Source organism: Salvelinus sp. IW2-2015, linkage group LG9 (genome assembly GCF_002910315.2).
Source record: "Salvelinus sp. IW2-2015 linkage group LG9, ASM291031v2, whole genome shotgun sequence".
Lineage (NCBI taxonomy): Eukaryota > Metazoa > Chordata > Actinopteri > Salmoniformes > Salmonidae > Salvelinus > Salvelinus sp. IW2-2015.
In genome coordinates this window covers 24,910,348-24,917,550 of record NC_036849.1, presented here as the reverse complement: position 1 = coordinate 24,917,550, position 7,203 = coordinate 24,910,348, and positions in this window count along the sequence as shown.

Here is a 7,203-nt window from a genome sequence, read left to right as displayed (position 1 = left end):
CACACACACACACACACACACACACACACACACACACACACACACACACACACACACACACACACACACACACACACACCACACACACACACACACACACACACACACACACACACACCACACACACACACACACACACACACAAGGACAGCTTGGCACAGCCTATAGCTTGCACATGTCAATGGTATCAAAACAGTCACATGACTCGCATCACTCATCATATAGAAACAGACACAAACATTTTTAATAAACGTATGCAGGGAACAACCTGTGGGACTTCATAAAGTCAAACAAGGGATGGAGTGAAGTCAAGGCATGACTCATACATCATTCCACAGGTTATGAGTGGGGCTGGCTGGGTGAGTCACCAGTGGCTGTTGATGAAAGATATATTTGTTCCTGCCAGCCCCAATCTAATGCAAACTACAAAACAAACTTTAACCGCTCTAGTTTGGACAGCAGCTTACAATAGCTGAATGATGCATATGTTTGAGTTTAATGAATGCCTATAGAATATGAACATTAAACACTATATAGCGCTCTGTGCACACACAGTACAGTACACAATTACCAGCAGAAAGCTGAAAGACAGAGCTACTGAACCTGAAAACAATTACTGGAGGCTATAGATCCAGACCAGTACAGTAGAGAGTAATAAAGACTCCATTTATCACTTTTTTAATCAATCAAGGGACTGAGAAACAAGTGTGATGTTACCACAACACCCAATGCAGTGTGATCTGCTCGGATGACATGCTTTCACAACCAGGCCTGTCGTAATCCTGAACGTGTTGACTTTGGAGGAGGATGAGGAAAGAACGCACATGTCATCCTGGCACTTATCTCTCTCTTCCTGTTCACTGCTCCACATAATAGACATCTTTTGGGACATGTAACGCAACACTTGACATGATGATGTTATGTCCATAAATAACAACCTATGCAATGGTATTTCGATTAGTTTTAGCATGAATGTGCAAGCTTTCAATTTCTGACAAATGGACCATGTGCTGTATAGGCTATATTGGAATAATTAGTATTTCAAATATCACCAGAAAAAAGTGGGTGGCACAGAAAACAAGCACCCACCATATCTCCAAGTTAAGCAAGTAGCCATGTCCGAGCCAGAATGGACACACCAGATGTCTGATCGTTTAGTAAAAAACAGGGTAAAGGAATGGTGATTGGAAACAATTTTTCTTCAACAGTCAGTTTTGTATGCTGCAATAATGACTAAGTCCAAACTACCTTAACAAAGAAGGCTTTATTTCCACTGGAAAATGACTGGTGTCAGCTAAAGGTGTAGGCATGACACCTACTGTAGGTCTTTGTTGGACATCACTCGTGGGTTTGTGTGTTGTAGATATACTATGTGATTTTGTCTTTGTATACATGTGTGTTCAGGGGGATAAGAGGTTCAAAGCAGGCTTGTTTCCATTGCAGCCCCCTAGGAGAGAGATTTGTATATTTCTCTCTCTTCTCTCTCTCTCTCTCTCCTCTCTTCTCTCTCTCTCTTCTCTCTCTCTCTCTCTCTCTCTCTCTCTCTCTCTCTCTCTCTCTCTCTCTCTCTCTCTCTCTCTCTTCTCTCTCTCTCTCTCTCTCTCTCTCTCTCTCTCTCTCTCTCTCTCTCTCTCTCTCTCTCTCTCTCTCTCTCTCTCTCTCTCTCTCTCTCTCTCTCTCTCTCTCTCTCTCTCTCTCTCTCTCTCTCTCTCTCTCTCTCTCTCTCTCTTCTTCCTCTCTCCTCTCTCTCTCCTCTCTCTCTCTCCCTCTCTCCTTCTCCGTCTCCTCTCTTCTCCCTCTCTCTCCCTCTTCCCCATCTCCCCTTCCTCTGCTCTCCTCTCTCCCTCTCCCCTCTGTCCTCCTCTCTTCAATCCTCCTCTCTCGTCCTGTCCTCATCCTCCTGTCGTCCTACCCATCTATCTCGGCCTCTCTCTCTCTCTCCCTCCCTCCCTCCCTCCCTCCCTCCCTCTCTCTTCTCTCTCTCCCTCCCTCCCTCCCTCCCTCCCTCCCTCCCTCCCTCCCATCCCTCCCTCTTCTCTCTCTATCTCATATAAAATCTCTCTCCTCCCCCCTTCCTCCCTCTCGCCGACCCCACCCCGTTCTCTGTTTCTACCTGCAGGGCTCCGTCTGTTACTGTCTATTAATCCACTCAAACTCAAACAAGCGCTCAAAATGATACTACTGATAATACAAGTTCTCAATATGATAATACTGATAATACAAGTTCTCAATATGATAATACTAGGATAGCACAGATAAGACTCACCTCAATCTTTGCCACGATTGATTAAAGTTTTTAATTGTACTTTTTTTCCAGTACCTTATAATAGTTTTTTCCCTTGACACAACTACAAGTATATATCCTGGTTATTCTTTAAATGTGCTTTCCTCACCATCTTAAATAAGTACGCCCCATTAAAAAAAATGTAGAACCAGGAACAGATGTAGCCCTTGGTTCACTCCAGACCTGACTGCCCTTGACCAGCACAAAAACATCCTGTGGCATACTGCATTAGCATCGAATAGCCCCGCGATATGCAACTTTTCAGGGAAGTTAAGAACCAATATACACAGGCAGTTTGAAAAAGCGAGCCCTTGCTTTCCTAACAGAAAATACTATCCTGTAGCACAAACTCCAAAAAGTTCTGGGACACTGTAGAGTCCATGGAGAATAAGAGCACCTCCTCCCAGCTGCCCACTGCACTGAGACTACGAAACACTGTCACCACCGATAAATCCGTGATAATTGAGAATTTCAATAAACATTTTTCTACGGCTGACCATGCTTTCCACCTGGRTACCCCTACCCCGGTCAACAGCCCTGCGCCCAACACAGCAACTTGCCCAAGCCTCCCCCATTTCTCCTTCACCCAAATCCAGATAGCTGATGTTCTGAAAGAACTGCAAAAGCTGGACCCCTACAAATCAGCTGGGCTAGACAATCTGGACCCTCTCTTTATAAAATGATCTGCTGAAATTGTTGCAACCCTTATTACTAGCCTGTTCAACCTCTCTTTTGTATCGTCTGAGATCCCCAAAGATTGGAAAGCTGCCGCGGTCAGCCCCCTCTTCAAAGGGGGAGACACTATAGACCCAAACTGCTACAGACCTATATCCATCCTACCCTGCCTTTCTCAGGTCTTCAAAAGCCAAGTTAACAAACAGATCACCGACCATTTCGAATCCCACCGTACCTTCTCCGCAATGCAATCTGATTTCTGAGCTGGTCATGGGTGCACCTCAGCCACGCTCAAGGTCCTAAACAATATCATAACCGCCATCGATAAGAGACAATACTGTGCAGCCGTATTCATCGACCTGGCCAAGGCTTTCGACTTTCGACCAAGGCTTTTTGTCAATCACCACATTCTTATCGGCAGACTCAACAGCCCTGGTTTCTCAAATGACTGCCTTGCCTGGTTCACCAACTACTTCGCAGACAGAGTTCAGTGTGTCAAATCGGAGGGCCTGTTGTCCGGAACMCTGCCAGTCTCTATGGGGGTGCCACAGGGTTCAATCCTCGGGCCGACTCTTTTCTCTGTATACATCAATGATGTCGCTCTTGCTGCTGGTGATTCTCTGATCCACCTCTACGCAGACGACACCATTTTGTATACGTCTGGCTCTTCTTTAACTAACCTCAAGACTAGCTTCAATGTCGTACAACTATCCTTCCGTGGCCTCCAACTGCTCTTAAATGCAAGTAAAACTAAATGCATGCTCTTCAACCGATCGCTGCCCACACCTGCCCGCCCGTCCAGCATCACTACTCTGGACGGTTCTGACTTAGAATATGTGGACAACTACAAATACCTAGGTGTCTGGTTAGACTGTAAATCCTCCTCATTTGCACACATTGTATATAGACTTTTTGTATTGTATTATTGACTGTATTTTTGTTTATTCCATGTGTAACTCTGTATTGTTGTTTGTGTCGCACTGCTTTGCTTTATCTTGGCCAGGTCACAGTTGTAAATGAGAACTTTATCTCAACTAGCCATACCTGGTTAAATAAAGGTGAAATAAAGATYTTCAATAAATTAATATAGAACTTCCTCCTGGGAGTGATTGAGGGCCAACACCAGTTTAGGAATTCAGGCAGCAATACTGTCCGTTAATAGGGGGGTTGTTCCATGAAATGAGTGCCTTTTGCATCCCTTTGATATTAAGTAMAAATCTTGTACCAACATTGCATTTTAAAAGCCTGTTGTATTAAATGAAGTGCCCTACATGGAGAATTCAATAAATCTGATTTTTAATTAGAATAAAGGCTTGCTGAAGGGCAAAATGTATGCATTTTGACATGTCCCTCAGTTAACAATGTGTCACTTTTAGGAAAATTTGAACCCACTTAATCCCAAGTTATTTTGTTGCTTTGACAAAGTAATTTCTGATTTWAAAAAATGTATATAATGTGATTAGTGATTCATTTATGTCTGTCCCTCGTTTTAGCCCTGTTACGTGAACTGGACTCTAGTTTTTATATGGTGAAACTATTTTTTTTTTTTTCAAAGAAACATTGAACATTAATAATCAAATCATAGAGTAAAAGTAGGTGAGCTGGTTCTCCTCTTTTTGGCCATTTTCTGTTGGAAAACTGAGCGGGTCGAGCATAACACGTCAACCCTTTAACCCATAGATAGGCTAGAAATGTTTGAACAATTGCATTCACAATTTTTTGTGAAGCTTGCATTTATTGCCAATGCTGTTGCATAGAACAAGATTCCATTCCCCCTGTCACAAGGAGATTTATGGCTGATGTAAGAAGAAATTGTCAACCCTGTTACTTTATTTGGCACTTAAGAGGCACTTACTATAGTACTTTTTTTATTTAACCTTTTGAGATGGGAAAATGTGCTCTTTATGACAGAATATAAAAAATTGGTGAATATATATATTTTTATATAGTTTTTATATAGTTTTATATATATATATATATATATATATATATACATATTTATATATATATAAAAAAAATTCAAGTTAGACTTCTCAAAAGGCACCGAATTGATGTAACGAAACAGGGATCAATGAGCTGACATAGACAGAATGGCGAATCAATGTCTTATCTAATGGTCCTAAAGTAGGCACTATTTGTCAAAGCTTTGCTGGCTAAGTGCATTCCTCTGAAGTGACTCTGCCGATCTAGAGAACAAGGAGCAGGTATGTGAATAAATTATGTCACATCAGAGGAGATTTACTGCAGATTTCTCTGGTAAAGAAAAGCTGTTCAAGCCTGCGGGATATGAATCATGTGAGCAGGGAATGTTTCAATAATTGAAAACTTGATTGGAACTACAGTAGAACCATCTAGAATGTCTTGCAATGGTGATCAATCAACACATTTTATTGATATGCCTGAAACATCATGTCAGATGATGAACTTCGCCACTGTGTCTGCATGCTGCGTCTCAACACAATATTACCAGTCAAATATTGTGGCAGCTTTCCTTTCGCTCTACAGGAAGTTGCATACAAACACTCTCCCTTGGTCAGCTGGGATCAAAGTCAAAGCAGGGAGCTGGAGAGAGACCAATGATAGACTGACTCTGATCTGCAGCAGTTGGCAGTCAGGCTGCTTCTGTTTATTGTTCCCCTGGCAAACTCCATCAACAGACGTGCAAAGAAGTGGTTATTACAGATACTATATGTGTCAGCTTCTGTTTGTATGTACACAATCTGTACCTGAACTGCCACATTCCCACAAAACCAATGGACAATAACATCCAATCATTCAAATGTATAATGAATCATAGGATATGAATCATACAGTATATGAATCATACAGTAAATGATTCATAGGATATGTGGTGTGTTAGAAATTGCTTCACTTTATCATCCAACCTACCTGGCCCTGCTCCACATCCTCCCCCCAGGCACACACCACAACGTGGCTGTGACACATCATACTGGAGAGCCTGTCAGTACAGAGCCTAGTAGGAATATAAAACACGAGTCCACTCAGCGATACTGCTAGAGACTTGTCTGTAAAGCTTATAGCCTCAAGTTTTGATTCAGTATCGTGGTGTCAGCGAAACATGCATGTTGGGCCTACATGAGAGAACTGTATATATTTAATATGACACTCGTAATGTCTTTATTGTTTTGAAACTTCTGTATGTGTAATGTTTACTGTTAATTCGTTTTGTTTGTTTCACTTTTGTGTATTGTCTACCTCATTTGCTTTGGCAATGTTAACACATGTTTCCCATGCCAATAAAGCCCCTTGAATTGAATTGAAATTAAACAAAAATACTCTCATTCATGCTCTGCTCTTATGTTACTCCTGTCCAAAACATTAACTGACTACATAGCGTAAAATGTACAATGCAACCACAAAATGCATACACGGATGAACACAAATACACATACAGTACTCATAGGCCTACACTGCATTGCACCAGGTCTAAGAACACCCATTAACTGTGTGTAATCCACAATATACCATGGGCTGTCATGCCTTATTACTTATTATAAACAGGGTTGTTTGAGCCCTGAATTCTGATTGGCTGAAAGCCGTGGTATATGAGACAATATACGGCACCATTGGTATGACGCAACACTACTTGTGAACTGTTCTAATTATGTTAGTAACCTGTTTATAATAGCAATAAGGCACCTCATGGGTTTGTGGTATATGGCCAATATACCATGGCTCAGGGCTGTATGCAGTACTCAGTGCTGCCTCGTGCTAAGAACAGCCCTTAGCTGTGGTATATTGGTTATATACCACAAACCCAGGCCTTATTGCTTAAAAATGCCATTACTCAATTCATATACTTTAGCACACAGAAAGAGAGCAAACACATGTCAATCAAAATGAACCCTTTCTGTCACAAAAAGCTGTAGGCCTATCGATTCTATACACTACAGTACAGTATGATAAGCACAGAAGTAAAATAAAAATACAATTATTCAAAATGTAAGGCTGTGAATGTTTGGTCAAACTGTGCAAACTGAATATGTGGGTTCTATCTAAAACCAAAACATCACTTCCTACTATTATTTCGAATGAACGAAAATTTGTAAGGCCGAACAAAAAAGGAACTCTGTTTCAGGTATGGTTGGTCTTATAATTCCAATATGGGTCAGCAGGGCAGCAAATCTTAGAAAGGGAAGCTGAAGAAATGCTAGAAGAACTAAAAGCCATGGGTTATTAGGTTAGAAATGTTGAAATGGAGATGGATTATCAAGCAAGAATCT